This window comes from Lathyrus oleraceus, chromosome 1, assembly GCF_024323335.1.
Source record: "Lathyrus oleraceus cultivar Zhongwan6 chromosome 1, CAAS_Psat_ZW6_1.0, whole genome shotgun sequence".
In the NCBI taxonomy this organism is placed as follows: Eukaryota; Viridiplantae; Streptophyta; class Magnoliopsida; order Fabales; family Fabaceae; genus Lathyrus; species Lathyrus oleraceus.
The window spans coordinates 170,397,064-170,412,933 of record NC_066579.1 but is presented as its reverse complement, the minus strand read 5'-3'; positions in this window follow the sequence as shown (position 1 = coordinate 170,412,933).

Genomic DNA, 15,870 nt, shown 5'->3' with positions numbered 1-15,870 from the left:
TAATCTCTCAGCCCTCTCAAGTATTCAAACTACGCAGAGTCACTTGAGGAAGTAATTCAAGCAAGAGTAAATTGTAATGTAAAGTGCTTCTAACAAAAAGCAAATATTACAGGATTATAAGAGCAATAGCTTTTCACGTAAGAGCAGCAACTCGTGAAAAAATGAGATAGGATGAATGAGATTTCTTGTGTGTCTCAGGTGTGTTCTCTTGTGAAGTATTCCGTCCTTTATATAGTCGTTGTGAAGGACCGTTGGAGTGATGACAAAATCTTGGTCATTGAAGAATGATTAATGTCATTACTCACCTTATTTCTTTCTAAAACATTTTTACACGCCTCATTATTCCCTTCTTGAAACACTTTCTTTCCACATTAAGATTCTTTTCGGTTACGCGTTTTGGACTGGTGAATCTACATCAGAGTCTTGATATATCAGAGTTTGTCTTCAGAGGATGATTATGTATAACCCCATCAGAGCTTCTCAATGCTCTAGACTTCTTTAGTATCAGAGTCTGGATTTAGTAGTCTTTTATCGGAGCTTCTGACTTCTTAAATGTTGCGCTGGTATCTGCGTTGATCAGAATCAGAACCTTCTGGACGCATCCTTTCTGAGTGGCATCTGATCATCGAATATTTTATATCTTATGTAATTTTCTATCTGATGTATGGTCAGAGTCCTACATAAATGGTCAGAGTCCTGCACACTAAGAAAAAATCTCGTTAGAGTACCATTTTTGTTTCATCCTTTGTTATCATCAAAATCTTAGAGATAAATTGTAGAACCAACTTTGTTTTTACAATCTCCCCCTTTTTGATGATGACAAAACAATTCAGAGTAAAGATGAAACATTTAAAGAAAATCTTAGATCAGATAGTACAGTGGGCTCCCCCTGAGTTAGATCTTTGGATAGCTCAGAAGTTCTTACAAGACCTTCATTGGTTTGGTGCTTTTAGCTACTTTCCTGCATATCTTTAGTCATTGATTTAGTAATAGTTTATTGAAAATGTTTGCAGTGCTTGAGAGGAATTAGTTATGTTTTCATCAGAGTTGTTTTAGTTCTCCCCCTTTTTGTCAGAATAAAAAATACATAGCAGCAAAAAAGTTGATATTGATAGAGAAGCATGATTACAGCCCATGATGGAGGTCTAATCCCCAAATCAGCACACTGCTCAAGGAGATATCAAGAGTTTGTCTCTTGATTTCTGCTAGACAGGTTTCTAGAAGTTCCAAGGTCAGAGCAAGTTGTACCACATGTTACTTTATCTGATCTTCAGGAATACCAAAGGGTTGGATTCTGAAGATTTCTAACTCAGATGACTTCTAACTGGTAGTAGCATCAGAGTCAGATACAGAATCCAGGTGTTTACTTTAGAGTCTTATTTTTCTATTTCAGAGGCACATTTCATTCTGAACAATTTTGAATGTTTAGATTTTTCAAGATAAAAGAGAATCTATCTTCAGCCAGGGGTTTGGTAAAAATATCAGCCCATTGATGGTTTGTATGAATAAATTTTAATGTTATTACCCTTTTTGAACATAGTCTCTAATGAAATGGTATTTTATTTCTATGTGCTTAGCTCTGGAATGAAAAATAGGATCTTCTAGTTGATTCTTCATCTAGAGCATCTGAGTAGTGCATAGTGATGCTGAAATATATTCTGCTTCTGCAGTGGACAGAGCTATGGTTGATTGCCTTTTGCTGGCCCAGGATATCAGATTCTTTCCCAAGAGCTGACAATTCCCAAATATACTTTTACGTTCCATTTTGTCCTCTGCGTAATCTGCATCACAGTAACCAGAAAGTCTATACTCTGATGTTTTCTCATACATCAGGCCCATGTTAGGGGTTCCTTTCAGATACCTGAGTATTCTTTTAACAACTGTTAAATGAGATTCTCTAGGATCTGATTGGAATCTGGCGCAGAGACATACACTAAACAGAATATCAGGACGTGTAGCAGTCAAATAGAGAAGAGAGCCTATCATACCACGATAGAGCTTCTGACAAACCTTTTGGCTAACTTCTTCTTTTTCCAGAATGCAGGTTGGATGCATAGGTGTCTTAGCAGGTTTGCATTCCGCCATTTTGAATTTCTTCAGAATGTATTTTATGTATTTACTTTGATGAACGTAGGTAGCTTCTGAAGCTTGATTATTTGAATTCCTAGAAAGAACTTTTGTTCTTGCATTAAGCTCATTTCAAATTCTGCCTGCATTAGCTCAGAGAATTATTGACATACAGAAGGATTAGATGAACCAAAAATAATGTCATCAACATATATATGGCATATCATGAGGTCATTACTAATGTTTTTACAGAAGAGTGTAGAGTCAACTTTTCCTCTAATAAAGTCATGTTCCAGAAGAAAATTGCTTAGTCTTTCATACCAAGCTCTAGGAGCTTGTTTTAAACCATATAATGATTTCTTAAGTTTAAAACATGTTCTGGACAACTGGAGTTTTCAAAACCTGGAGGTTGATTGACATACACTTCTTCTGATATATAACCATTAAGAAATGCACTCTTGACATCCATTTGATATAGTTTGATTGAGTGATTTACAGCAAATGAAACAAGTAAGCGAATAGATTCTAACCTGGCGACTGGGGCAAAGCTTTAGTTGTAGTCAATGCCTTCTTGTTGATTGTACCCTTGTGCCACCATTTGAGCTTTATTTCTGACAACTTCTCCTTTTTCGTTCAATTTGTTTCTGAACAACCATCTGGTTCCAATAATGTGAGTTCCTTTAGGCTTTGGAACAAGATCCCAGACGTCATTCTTTGAGAATTGATCTAGCTCTTCTTTCATATCTAGAACCCATTCATTGTCTTGAAGTGCCTCATCACAGGAAGTAGGCTCAATCAGAGATACTAGTCTTAGAGGGATTTCTTCAGGTACCTTGAATGTTGACCTAGTTCGGACAGGTTCATCCTTGTTTCCCATAATCAAATCTTCAGAGATGTTGGGGTGGCTTCTTGATTTCTTCTGGATAGCTGAGGCTTTAGTTGCATCTGGACTTTGTTTATCAGATACTTCTGGTGCTTTGGTCTTTTCGTCAGATCCTGCAAGAGTAATCTCCAGATCTGCAAGTTTCTCAACTAGCTTTGACTTTTCAGGGTTAAGCTTATCATCAAATCTAACATGAATTGATTCTTCCGCAATTTTGGTTTCTATGTTGTATAATCTATAGCCTTTAGAGTGTTCTGAGTATCCTAACATAATGCCTTTTTGTGCTTTTGAATAAAACTTGTTCAGATGTTCTTTAGTATTCAGAATAAAGCAAGAGCATCCAAAAGGATGAAAATAAGAAATGTTAGGTTTTCTTCCCTTACACAGTTCATAGGGAGTCTTCTCCAGAATAGGTCTTATAGAGATTCTATTCTGAATATAACATGTTGTATTTACTGCTTCAGCCCAAAAGTGCTTAGCCATACTTGTTTCATTGATCATGGTTCTGGCCATCTCTTGGAGTGTCCTATTCTTCCTTTCTACAACTCCATTTTGTTGTGGAGTTCTAGGACAGGAGAAATCATGAGATATTCCATTAGAATCAAATAGTTCTTCAAAAAATTTATTTTCAAATTCTCCACCATGATCACTTCTGACTCTGATGATTTTGGAGTCAAATTTGTTTTGCACTTTGGAATAGAAGCTAGTGAATATAGAGTGAGACTCATGTTGAATGTAATTTTTAGTGTCGGGTTTTTGTTATCGTATCCACAGGGATTGTGAGATATCACCGCCTTTCGACAGTTGTATTAATTACTAACTTAAGGTAACAATGGGGTTTTGGTATTTGTCACGGTATCTTGCATAAAAGTATAATAAAATGCGGTAAAAGTTTTGGTTTGAATATTTGAGAAATATTGCCAAAGTTAGGGTTCGACGATCACTTTGCATGTATATGTTCGATCAACAAAACTTATAAACTCCTTTAGATGATAAACTATTTCACAAAGTCCTCCCAATGTGTTTATCTCTAACACACATTGTGAGTTTTCCCATTTTGATCCATTGTTTATCTCTAACACAATCTATCAAAATGATAACTTTTTGGTTCAACCTTATGGTGAACAAAATCATTCATTACTATCTCTAGCTAACAAACAAGATTGGATGAAAACCTAGGTTAAGAGTTGGTAAACATCTCTCGATCATAAACCAACACAAAGAGTTTTCAATAAGAACAAAGTTTTCACCATATATTCACCATTAAAGAGTTTACAAATGAAGATCCTTACATTTACACACAAAGCTAATGATCATCTACATCTAACCTTGACAAAATGAGGACTTAGCTACTCATTTTCATGGTAGCTTGGTCAACAAGTTTCGGAAGAAGGTTGATCAACATCCGAGTCGAATAATCGAGATTGGATGGGAATCCACCTTCTTTTTGTGAAAGATGGTTAAGAGATGAAGAGAAATGGTTTTTAGGTCACAAAAGATCCTTGGAACAATGCTGTAAAAATATCTAGAAAAAGTACAAAAGTATGGAAAAATAAGGTATGGCTCCAAAAAGTGGCACTTGCTACTTATAGGAGCAGCTACTGGGCTGTCATGCTCGCTAGGCGAGCAGAATGACTCGCCTAGCGAGCCCCTAAATGAGGCACCTGAGGCACCTGCGCCCAGAGAAACAGCCTTTCCCAGACTGTCATGTTCGCTTAGCGAACAAAACCTTCGCCTAGCGAAGGACACGCTTCACCCTTCGCCCCAGCGAGGTTGAGAGGTTTTGCTACTGGAATGCTCGCTGAGATCTCGCTAAAGGCTCGCCTAGCGAGTGAGTGCTGGCTGCGCTTTTCACCAAGTCTGGACGTGTTCGCCACACACCTCGCTGGAAGCTCGCCTAGCGAGTGTGGTCATGTTTGCCACTGTAAAATCCTGGGGCTTTTCGCTTGGCTTTCGCTGGACGCTCGCCTAGCGAGTGCTTCGCCACAGCCCTCGCCTAGCGAGCAAGCTGATGAATGCTTGTTTTATTTGATCCCTTTGCCAAATTTCTTGTGTCTTCACTTTCTATTATTTCATGCCTACTTCCTGCACAATAACACACAAATCAAAGGTACCAAGATCGCTTATCATTGAATTGCATTTCATCCAAAACAAAGGTGGTTTTGAACACTTTAGCAAGGAAATGGAGTGAAAGATGCCCACATTTGATAGCTCAAATAAGCACTTTTGGGCATCTAACAACTCTCCCCAACTAGATTCTTGCTTGTCCTCAAGCAAAGTATTCCCCTTGAAGGACAAGAGGATTTGCTTTAAGAAAAAGGTTTCTCCGAAGTCGGATAAAACGGCTCAAACACAAGCGAATCAACAGATACAAATTTCCAACGGTTCGAATAAAATAATACACAAGAACTAAAACTTAATAGCAATACGAAATATGTATCTATCTACAACAATATTATTTTGAATGAATCACCCTATCTCTCCTCTTCGAATAAGGATTGAAGAATTTACGCGTTTGCAACCGCGGGAATAATCTCACTCTCTAACAAATAATGAAGAAATCAATTCGATTCATACAATGTCTAACAATTATAAATGGTAATGTGGAAGCACGAAGATCACTAAGGACTTTTCGGTTGAAGCTTGGTTAGGTTAACAAACAAGGGTCATTTCTAAGGCCATTGAAAACGAGATTGCCGATGCAAAAGAGACATTCACTGTACATTATTTACACATCTCAACTTCGTTCCATTTATTTCTCATTTGAAACCTTCACAACTCTTATTTCACAACTCAATTTTTGTTTTTCACTATTTTTCTTCCAAGCAAGCATTCATTTTCCTTTTCTCTATATTATTTTTTTTTTCTTTTCTTTCACATCATATTTACAAAACAGATGTTTTTCTTTTCTAATTTTTATTTTCAATGCTTGCTCGGTTTTTCAAGAGTTGTGGCACTTACTGATTCTCATTTTCGTTCTCCCCAACTTATTTCTTACTCACCCTAAGTGAATGCTCTTAACTTTTTACGGCAAAAGAACAATAATCAAGATTTTTCGGGTTGTAAAAAAAAGATTTTTGAAATCTCGCTTTATTTCAAGCTGAGATTCAACTGTTTAAGCTCAAAGGGGTTAACGAATACTCTCTCTGCTCACAGGTAAGTTATATTTGGAACTGGTTGTGCTCGATAGAAAACAAATGCCTTGATCATTTCTAATTGCTTCCACATATTCACAATAATAAAAGACAAAGCATGAATCAAATGAATCAACAAAACTTATTAGAATCCAGCATTTAAGTGTACAATGGAGGTTTACTCACAATTTGTGGTTTTAAGTCCTAGATGAAACATTCATTCAATTATGTTGCAAAAAGACAATACTCAATTACAAAAAAGAGTAAAGTTCTAAGTGCATTCTAAAATTCTAGCCGGAGGTAACCATGTACCTTAGCCTTATTCACTTGTTTATTCTTATCATTGTCATCCAAGCTCGGATGCACCTTCATTGGATACTTCTTTGAGGAGCAACCAATCTAGAAGGTTTGCCACTCAACCAACCAAAAATTTATTAAAACAAACAAAATTTAAAACAGAAATAATAATATAAACTTCAAAATTTAAATTTGTTCGTGGGGGACAAAACACCCCAAAAGTACAAAGCCAAAATCAAAATACAGAATTCTGGAAATACAATCAAAATAAAACATAACATGAAAAAATAAAAAACTTAGCCCTCCAAGGACTCAGAACCCTCCTCACTACCGGCTTCAGAACCGGTAGCCTCATCATCATCATCATCATCACCATCAGCAGCACCACCAGAAGACGCACCAGCACCCGCCCCCTCACCAAACACAGGCCTGTCCACAGGCCAGTTAGCGTTAAGCACAAACTGCTCACGCGTTATCAATGAGTGATCACCGGTGGGGTCACTTCCCTGCAGCTGTAACCGCTGCATAGAGTCGTGCATGTCGAGCATGGCACGCAGAGTAGCCGCCATCCAGTCCCAATTGTAATTGCAGACAGCCTGCAGGTAAGGATCGGGTCCGGGAGTAGAAGTACCAGGACCATCAGAAGCCCGGGTACCCTCTGCAGCTGCACTACCTCTAACATTCTTCGCCCTGCAATACTTGGCCACATAACGGTCATCGATGGGTGGAGGGATCCTTACTTGACCCCTAGAAGGTAGCCGCACCCTCGCTTGTATGCACAAACTCATGATTAGGCAGGGGAAAGCCAAGGGACAATTCACACGAGCCCCCGACTTTAGCCCGCTTTCAATCACGGACTTAAGCTCATAAGCAATAATCCTCGCCACATCGATCTGGACGTTAGTGAGGATAGAGTGTACCAAGTGTGCCACTGGGATCGGCACTGTAGAAGTGTGGGACTTGGGTTGGATGTTTGTCAGAACCAATAGTAGGATCAGTTGAGCCAATGGAGTCATGTCCTCCCTGTGATATCTCATAGGAACCCCAGATGGGTTCAGCTCAACTGATTTCCCTCTTAACAGCAGGGAAGCAGAGATCGCATTAATATCCCGGTGAAGCCATAAGTCTGTGTGGAAGGTGTCTCACTCCTCGGCTCCCAGTTGGAGCGGTTCACCAAGGACGCGATTAATAGCATCCCGATCAAAAGCAACTGGACGACCGACCACTCTAGATGTCCAAGTAAATGGCTCGTCATCATCCGGAAGTGCGTTCGCATAGAACTCACACACCGTTGCTATATCATAATGCTCCAGGGGATTAATTAACCGATCCCACTTCTTCGTGTCAATCAACCCGGCGAATGTTCTGTTCGTGCCTTTAGGGTTGATGACGAATCTCTTCTCCGGTAGAATTTTCCGCTTCTCCAAAGCAATGTACCTTGCGGTCTGCTTCGGCCCGACAAATTTGTCGGTATCAAACTGGATTGGCACGGGACGGGAAGTGCTCCCGCCCTTTCTCTTCTTTGAAGCGTCGGATCTAGATTCCATCTGCAAAATAAAATAGGAAGCAACACACAAAACAGATTAGACAGCAAAACCAGAATTCACAATACTGTCATGCTCGCTGCTGCTTCGCCTAGCGAGCTGCTAGCGAACCTTACGGGCATTTGGGTTCTGCAGGTTTTTCAGTAAAGTTTTCCCAAAACCCACATTCTAATGGTTTCAATTTCAGAACCTAATGATATATCAAGAAAAGAAACGTTCTATGCTATTGGTAATTACAAACTCACATGCAAAACCTAAAATTCCCAATTGAAAAACCTAAAATCCCCACATGCAAACCTAAAGTTTCCCATACCAACAACATCATCCTAAATGACATTCAAATCAGAAATAAACAAAGCTTAAACATAAAGAAATGGTATAGGGAAAACCTTAGCAAAATAGAAGTGATTGGATATGAAATGCAGTGAGGTTCACAATCCTCCAATTTAGGGTTTGAGTGTTTGTGAGAGAGATGAAAATGAGAGAGTGAGGTGAGTGTTCGTGCAAATGCCTCAGCAGAGTTGTCAAACAGAAAATTGTGTTTGGGCCCCAAATGAGAGGCCTGCTGAGAATTTAAATAAGTGTTGTCACGCAGCGCTCGCTGCTGCCTCGCCTAGTGAGCAGCTAGCGAATCAGCTCGCTACTGCTTCGCCTAGCGAGCATCAAGCGAGCATGACAGCATTTGCCTTTTCAAAGGCAGCATTCCAGGTACATTCAACATGGTTTTAACAATTGTAAACCCAATACAACAGAACAGGAAAACAGTAAATACTTACAATGTTGGGGTGCCTCCTAACAAGCGCTTGTTTAACGTCGGCTAAGCTCGACGGTGTGATGCTCACAAAGGAGCATCCAACGGAATAGCACAGCTCTCGCGATCCACATGACCGCCAAGATAAACCTTCAAACGTTGGCCATTAACGGTCCAACTGTCCTTCTTTTCCAGGTCCTCAATGACAATAGCTCCGTACTCCTTAACTTCTTTGACCCGAAATGGCCCGGACCATTTTGATTTCAACTTTCCGGGGAATAACTTCAACCTGGAATTGAACAAGAGGACCAATTGTCCGGGCACAAATTCTTTCTTTCGGAGCTTTTTGTCATGGTATTTCTTTACCTTCTCTTTGTACAACCAGCTTGAGTGATATGCGGCATTGCGCATCTCTTCCAACTCAAGTAGTTGCACCTTCCTTTTCTCACCGGCCAAATCATTTTCAAAATTTAAGAATTTTAGAGCCCACAAGGCTTTGTGCTCCAATTCAACCGACAAATGGCAAGTTTTACCAAACACCAATTGAAAAGGAGTTAGGCCAATTGGAGCTTTGAAGGCGGTACGGTATGCCCATAACGCTTCATCTAATTTTTGGGACCACTCTTTTTTCGAATTTGACACAGTTTTTTCGAGGATTCTCTTAATCTCACGATTAGAGACCTCAGCTTGCCCATTAGCCTGTGGGTGATACGGAGTTGCCACTCTGTGTGATACACCGTAATATTTTAAAATGCTTTCCAACGGTGCATTACAAAAGTGTGACCCTCCGTCACTTATCAACACTCGGGGGGTTCCGAAACGAGAAAATATGTTTTTCTTCAAAACTTTTATCACCGTTTTCGCATCCGCCCGAGGTGAGGCAATCGCCTCAACCCACTTAGAAACGTAATCAACTGCAACAAGCATATACTCGTTACCATAAGAGGGTGGGAATGGTCCTACAAAATCAATGCCCCAACAATCAAATACTTCGACCTCTTGGATGTTTTGGAGAGGCATCTCGTCTCTCTTACCAATCCCCCCGCTTCTCTGGCAACTATCACAACTTTGCGCATGGGTATGTGCGTCTTTGAAAATAGTGGGCCAATAAAATCCCGATTGAAGGATTTTAGTGGCCGTTCTCACCCCATTATAGTGTCCGCCGTAAGGCGAGTTGTGACAATGCCAAAGGATGCTCTGCGCTTCATCGCCAGTAACGCATCTCCTTAAAAGGTTATCACTACCCAACTTAAACAAGTATGGGTCATCCCATACGTAATACTTGGCATCCGAAAGAAACTTCCTTTTTTGGTTCGAAGTTAGGTCGGGAGGCACAAAACCACTAGCCTTGTGGTTCGTAAAGTCTGCAAACCACGACCTAACTTGATCTTTGAACAGTTTTTCATCAGGAAATTCTTCTCAGATTTCCTTCTCTGACGCGGTAACCTCCACATTCACCAAGCGGGATAAATGATCCGCCACCAAATTTTCCGATCCTTTCTTGTCTTTGATTTCAACATCAAATTCTCGCAACAAGAGGATCCAACGGATGAGCCTTTGCTTCGAATCCGGTTTGGTGAGCAAATATTTAATCGCCGCGTGGTCGGTATACACTACGACTTTAGACCCTATAAGATAAGATCTAAACTTTTCAAGCGCGTACACTATTGCAAGTAGTTCTTTCTCCGTGGTGGCATAGTTTATTTGAGCCTCGTTAAGAACTTTACTTGCATAATGTATCGCATGAAAATTTTTATCTTTTCTTTGGCCAAGTACCGCTCTAATTGCATAGTCGCTAGCATCACACATTAGTTCAAAATTTGAATTCCAATTTGGAGCGACTATAATCGGAGCGGTAACTAATTTTTCTTTTAAAGTTTCAAAAGCTTGCAAACATTCATCGGTTAAGAGAAATACCTGGTCCTTAGCTAGCAAATTGCTCAAAGGCTTAGCCACCTTTGAGAAGTCCTTGATAAAGCGCCGATAGAACCCGGCGTGCCCCAAAAAGCTTCGGATTCCCTTCACATTCACCGGAGGAGGTAACTTTTCAATCACTTCAACCTTAGCTCGATCAACTTCAAGCCCCCTTGAAGAGACTTTATGGCCAAGCACGATCTCCTCGGTCACCATGAAGTGACACTTCTCCCAATTAAGTACTAGATTGGTCTTCACACATCTTTCAAGCACCGTTTTCAAGTTTGCCAAGCATAGACTAAAGGATCCACCAAATACCGAGAAGTCATCCATGAAGACTTCCATTGTTTTCTCAATATGGTCGGCAAAAATGGCTTGCACACATCGTTGGAAAGTCGCCGGTGCATTGCACAACCCAAAGGGCATTTTTCGGTATGCGAACACTCCAAACGGACATGTGAAAGCCGTCTTTTCATGATCGGCCGGGTCAACCGCAATTTGGTTATACCCGGAGTAGCCATCCAAGAAACAATAGTATTGTTGGCCCGAGAGTCTTTCGAGCATTTGATCCATGAACGGGAGTGGAAAATGGTCTTTTCGAGTTGCGGTATTCAACCGCCTATAATCAATACACATTCGCCACCCCATTGCAACTTTAGTAGGGATCAATTCATCCTTGTCATTCCGGATCACGGTAATTCCACCTTTCTTCGGAACCACATGTACGGGACTAACCCATGGACTATCCGAGATCGGGTAAATCATTCCCACATCCAACAGCTTTACAACTTCTTTTCTTACAACCTCCTTCATGGTAGGATTTAAGCGGCGTTGAGGTTGAGCTACCGGCTTAAAATCCTCTTCCATCAAGATCTTGTGCATGCAATAGGAAGGGCTAATTCCTTTTAGATCGGAAAGAGTCCAACCCATGGCTTCTTGATTTTTTTTTAGCACATGGATCAAGCGGGCTTCTTCATCATTTGTTAAAAGGTTGCTTATGATGACCGACTTTGCTTCGGTCTCATCTAGGAATACATACTTCAAAGTAGAAGGTAGTATTTTCAATTCAATAGGCGCTTTTTTGTCAATAACCTCCTTCTTCAAGTCTTCTTCCTTAACTTCCCACGGTTGTAGTTCGTCTAAACTATCAAGTTCCTTTAAGCATTCCTCAAGAGCTTGCTCTTCTTCAACGGTGAAAACCTCCAATGAGTCGTCAAGAGCTAACTCCATAGGAGATATCTCATGAATATGCTTAGAAACCTCCAAAACTGCTTCTTCAATCACATCGATGCGAAAGCTATCATTTCTATCTTTTGAATGCTTCATTGCTTCGAATAGATCGAATGTTACTTCCTCATTTTGAACTCTCACCTTCATTAAACCGTCATCAACGTTTATCATCATTCGCGCGGTTTTCATGAACGGTCGGCCCAAGATGAGCGGAGCATCATCATCTTCTTCCATATCAATAACAATAAAATCGACCGGGAAAAAGAATTTGTCGACTTTAACCAAAACATCTTGGGCTACGCCATGAGGATGGGTTGTCGACTTATCCGCCAATTGCAACGTCATTCGGATGGACTTAATTTCAATGTTGCCAAGCCTCTTTATAATAGACAAAGGTATAAGATTAATGCTTGACCCCAAGTCAATTAGTCCCTTCCCGACATAGATATCACCAATTTTAACTGGCAAAGTAACTCTTCCCGGATCAACCTCCTTTTTTGGAAGCGTCCTTTGAATAATGGCACTACAGCTCGCATCTAGGACGATGGTCTCCGGTTCCGTATACCTCCGCTTTTTTGTAAGTATGTCCTTCATGAATTTGGCATACTTGGGCATTTGCTCCAAGGCTTCGGCAAACGGAATGTTTATTTGTAGTTGTTTAAAAATATCCATGAACCGGGCGTAATACCGTTCATTCTCTCTTTTGGACGGGGCATGAGGATAAGGAAGGTTTTGGATTGGAGTAGTGCTCACTACCTCCTTTCCCTTTGCAACTCTAGAACTCCTCCATCTAGGCTTTTTCACTTCCTCCCCCACTACCTCATCACTTTTATTTTTCTCAATCTCCACACTTTTTTTCTTTTCAACTTCACCATTCTTTTCGTTATTTTCAACTTCTTCCTCCTCACTCCACTCCCCCACTTCTCCATCAATATTTTCCTCTACTATTTCCTCCTCATTTGCTTTCTTTTTCTCTCTTTGTTCACTCTCAACTCTTTTGTTATTCTCACTCATCAACTCCTTCCCACTTCTCGTCATGATCGCTTTACAATGCTCCTTAGGATTTATTTGCGTGTTTGCCGAAAAGGAAGGACCGGTTTGTTGTTCCGCGAGTTGCTTAGCAAGTTACCCAACTTGAGTCTCGAGATTTTTTATAGCCGCGTCGTTACTTTTTTGATTTGCCATTGACATTTGCATGAATTGCGTTAATGTCTCTTCCAACTTAGAAGTTACGACCGGCGGTTGTTGAGATTGATAAGGATTTTGGGGAGGGTTTTGACGGCTAGAAGAACCACCTCCATAACCTTGGTTATGGTAATAGTTACTTCTAGGTTGGAACCCTTGGTTCCCTTGGAAATGTGGTTGTTGATTTTGAGGGTTTGGTTGATAAGGTTGTTGTTGTTGTTGTTGTCTCGGTTGGTAGTCCCTTTGGTTTGCCATGTAGTTTACATCTTCGAACCTCGGAGGTGGACAGAATCCGGTGTCATGCTCACCTTTGCAAAGCTCACAACAAGCTATTTGTTTAGCTTTAGAAGGTTCCCTGAACTCTTTAATTTGTTGCGTTAAGAGTTCCACTTGTTGTGAGATGAGTTTGTTTTGGGCAAGGATGGCATCGTTCGTCCCTAGTTCAAGCACTCCCGGCTTTTTCAAAGAGTTTCCTCGACTTTGACTCTGAAGATCATTTAGAGCCATTCGATTTATGATATTTGTAGCTTCTTCGGCACTTTTAGATAATAAAGAGCCACTCGAGGTAGCATCCAACAACGTCTTGCAATTTGGTTGAAGTCCATTTTTGAAAATATGGATTTGAGTCATCTCATCAAATCCATGCCCTTTGCATTTCCGAAGCATGGATTTGAATCTTTCCCACGCTTCATTTAAGGATTCATTGATTCCTTGTGCAAACACTGAGATGGCCGTCTTGGATTCCATGAACCGGTTATGGGAGAAGAATCTTTCGATGAACTTCTCTTCTAACACGTTCTAGTCTATCATGACAGCTGGTGTTTGATCTAGGTACCAATCTTTTGCTTTGCCGAGCAAAGCGTGTGGAAATAATCTTCTGAATAACGGTAGCTCCTGAGCCTGATCCACTCCGGCCGCCAATGCTATCTCATAAAATTTTGTGAGGAAAGCAAAGGGATCTTCATGGTCCATTCCGGTGAATGGACTTCCATATAATAAATTGAGAGTTCCCGTTTTCATCTCAGCTTGCCTTCCCGTGTGGTTGGCAAACTGAGCAGTGTTTCTTGGACTGTTTATGCATGGAGTAGAAATAGGCGGTGGTGGTGGCTCCATGTTAGGTATGAATGGTGGTGGATTTGTGGTAGAAGAACTTTCTCCTTGCTCTTGACGTTGTCTAGCCTGTTGCCTCCTACGTCTCGTTTTGCTATTGAGCCTCCTTGCGGTTCTATCGATCTCAGGATCAAAAAGAAGTTCGTCCACAGGGATTTGCCCTCGCATAAAACGTAAGCTGCACACTAAACCAAACAAATTACAAGCACAAGTCAAAAATCCGAAAGCTAAAATTTTAAACAACTATTGCGATGCTCGCAATATCAATTCACAATCCCCGGCAACGGCGCCATTTTGTTGAATGTAATTTTTAGTGTCGGGTTTTTGTTATCGTATCCACAGGGATTGTGAGATATCACCGCCTTTCGACAGTTGTATTAATTCTTAGCTTAAGGTAACAATGGGGTTTTGGTATTTGTCACGGTATCTTGCATAAAAGTATAATAAAATGCGGTAAAAGTTTTGGTTTGAATATTTGAGAAATATTGCCAAAGTTAGGGTTCGACGATCACTTTGCATGTATATGTTCGATCAATAAAACTTATAAACTCCTTTAGATGATAAACCATTTCACAAAGTCCTCCCAATGTGTTTATCTCTAACACACATTGTGAGTTTTCCCATTTTGATCCATTGTTTATCTCTAACACAATCTATCAAAATGACAACTTTTTGGTTCAACCTTATGGTGAACAGAATCATTCATTACTATCTCTAGCTAACAAACAATATTGGATGAAAACCTAGGTTAAGAATTGGTAAACATCTCTCGATCATAAACCAACACAAAGAGTTTTCAATAAGAACAAAGTTTTCACCATATATTCACCATTAAAGAGTTTACAAATGAAGATCCTTACATTTACACACAAAGCTAATGATCATCTACATCTAACCTTGACAAAATGAGGACTTAGCTACTCATTTTCATGGTAGCTTGGTCAACAAGTTTCAGAAGAAGGTTGATCAACATCCGAGTCGAATAATCGAGATTGGATGGGAATCCACCTTCTTTTTGTGAAAGACGGTTAAGAGATGAAGAGAAATGGTTTTTAGGTCACAAAAGATCCTTGGAACAATGCTGTAAAAATATCTAGAAAAAGTACAAAAGTATGGAAAAATAAGGTATGGCTCCAAAAAGTGGCACTTGCTACTTATAGGAGCAGCTACTGGGCTGTCATGCTCGCTAGGCGAGCAGAATGGCTCGCCTAGCGAGCCCCTAAATGAGGCACCTGAGGCCCCTGCGCCCAGAGAAACAACCTTTCCCAGACTGTCATGTTCGCTTAGCGAACAAAACCTTCGCCTAGCGAAGGACACGCTTCACCCTTCGCCCCAGCGAGGTTGAGAGGTTTTACTACTGGAATGCTCGCTGGGATCTCGCTAAAGGCTCGCCTAGCGAGTGAGTGCTGGCTGCGCTTTTCACCAAGTCTGGACGTGTTCGCCACACACCTCACTGGAAGCTCGCCTAGCGAGTGTGGTCATGTTTGCCACTGTAAAATCCTGGGGCTTTTCGATTGGCTTTCGCTGGACGCTCGCCTAGCGAGTGCTTCGCCACAACCCTCGCCTAGCGAGCAAGCTGATGAATGCTTGTTTTATTTGATCCCTTTGCCAAATTTCTTGTGTCTTCACTTTCTATTATTTCATGCCTACTTCCTGCACAATAACACACAAATCAAAGGTACCAAGATCGCTTATCATTGAATTGCATTTCATCCAAAACAAAGGTGGTTTTGAACACTTTAGCAAGGAAATGGA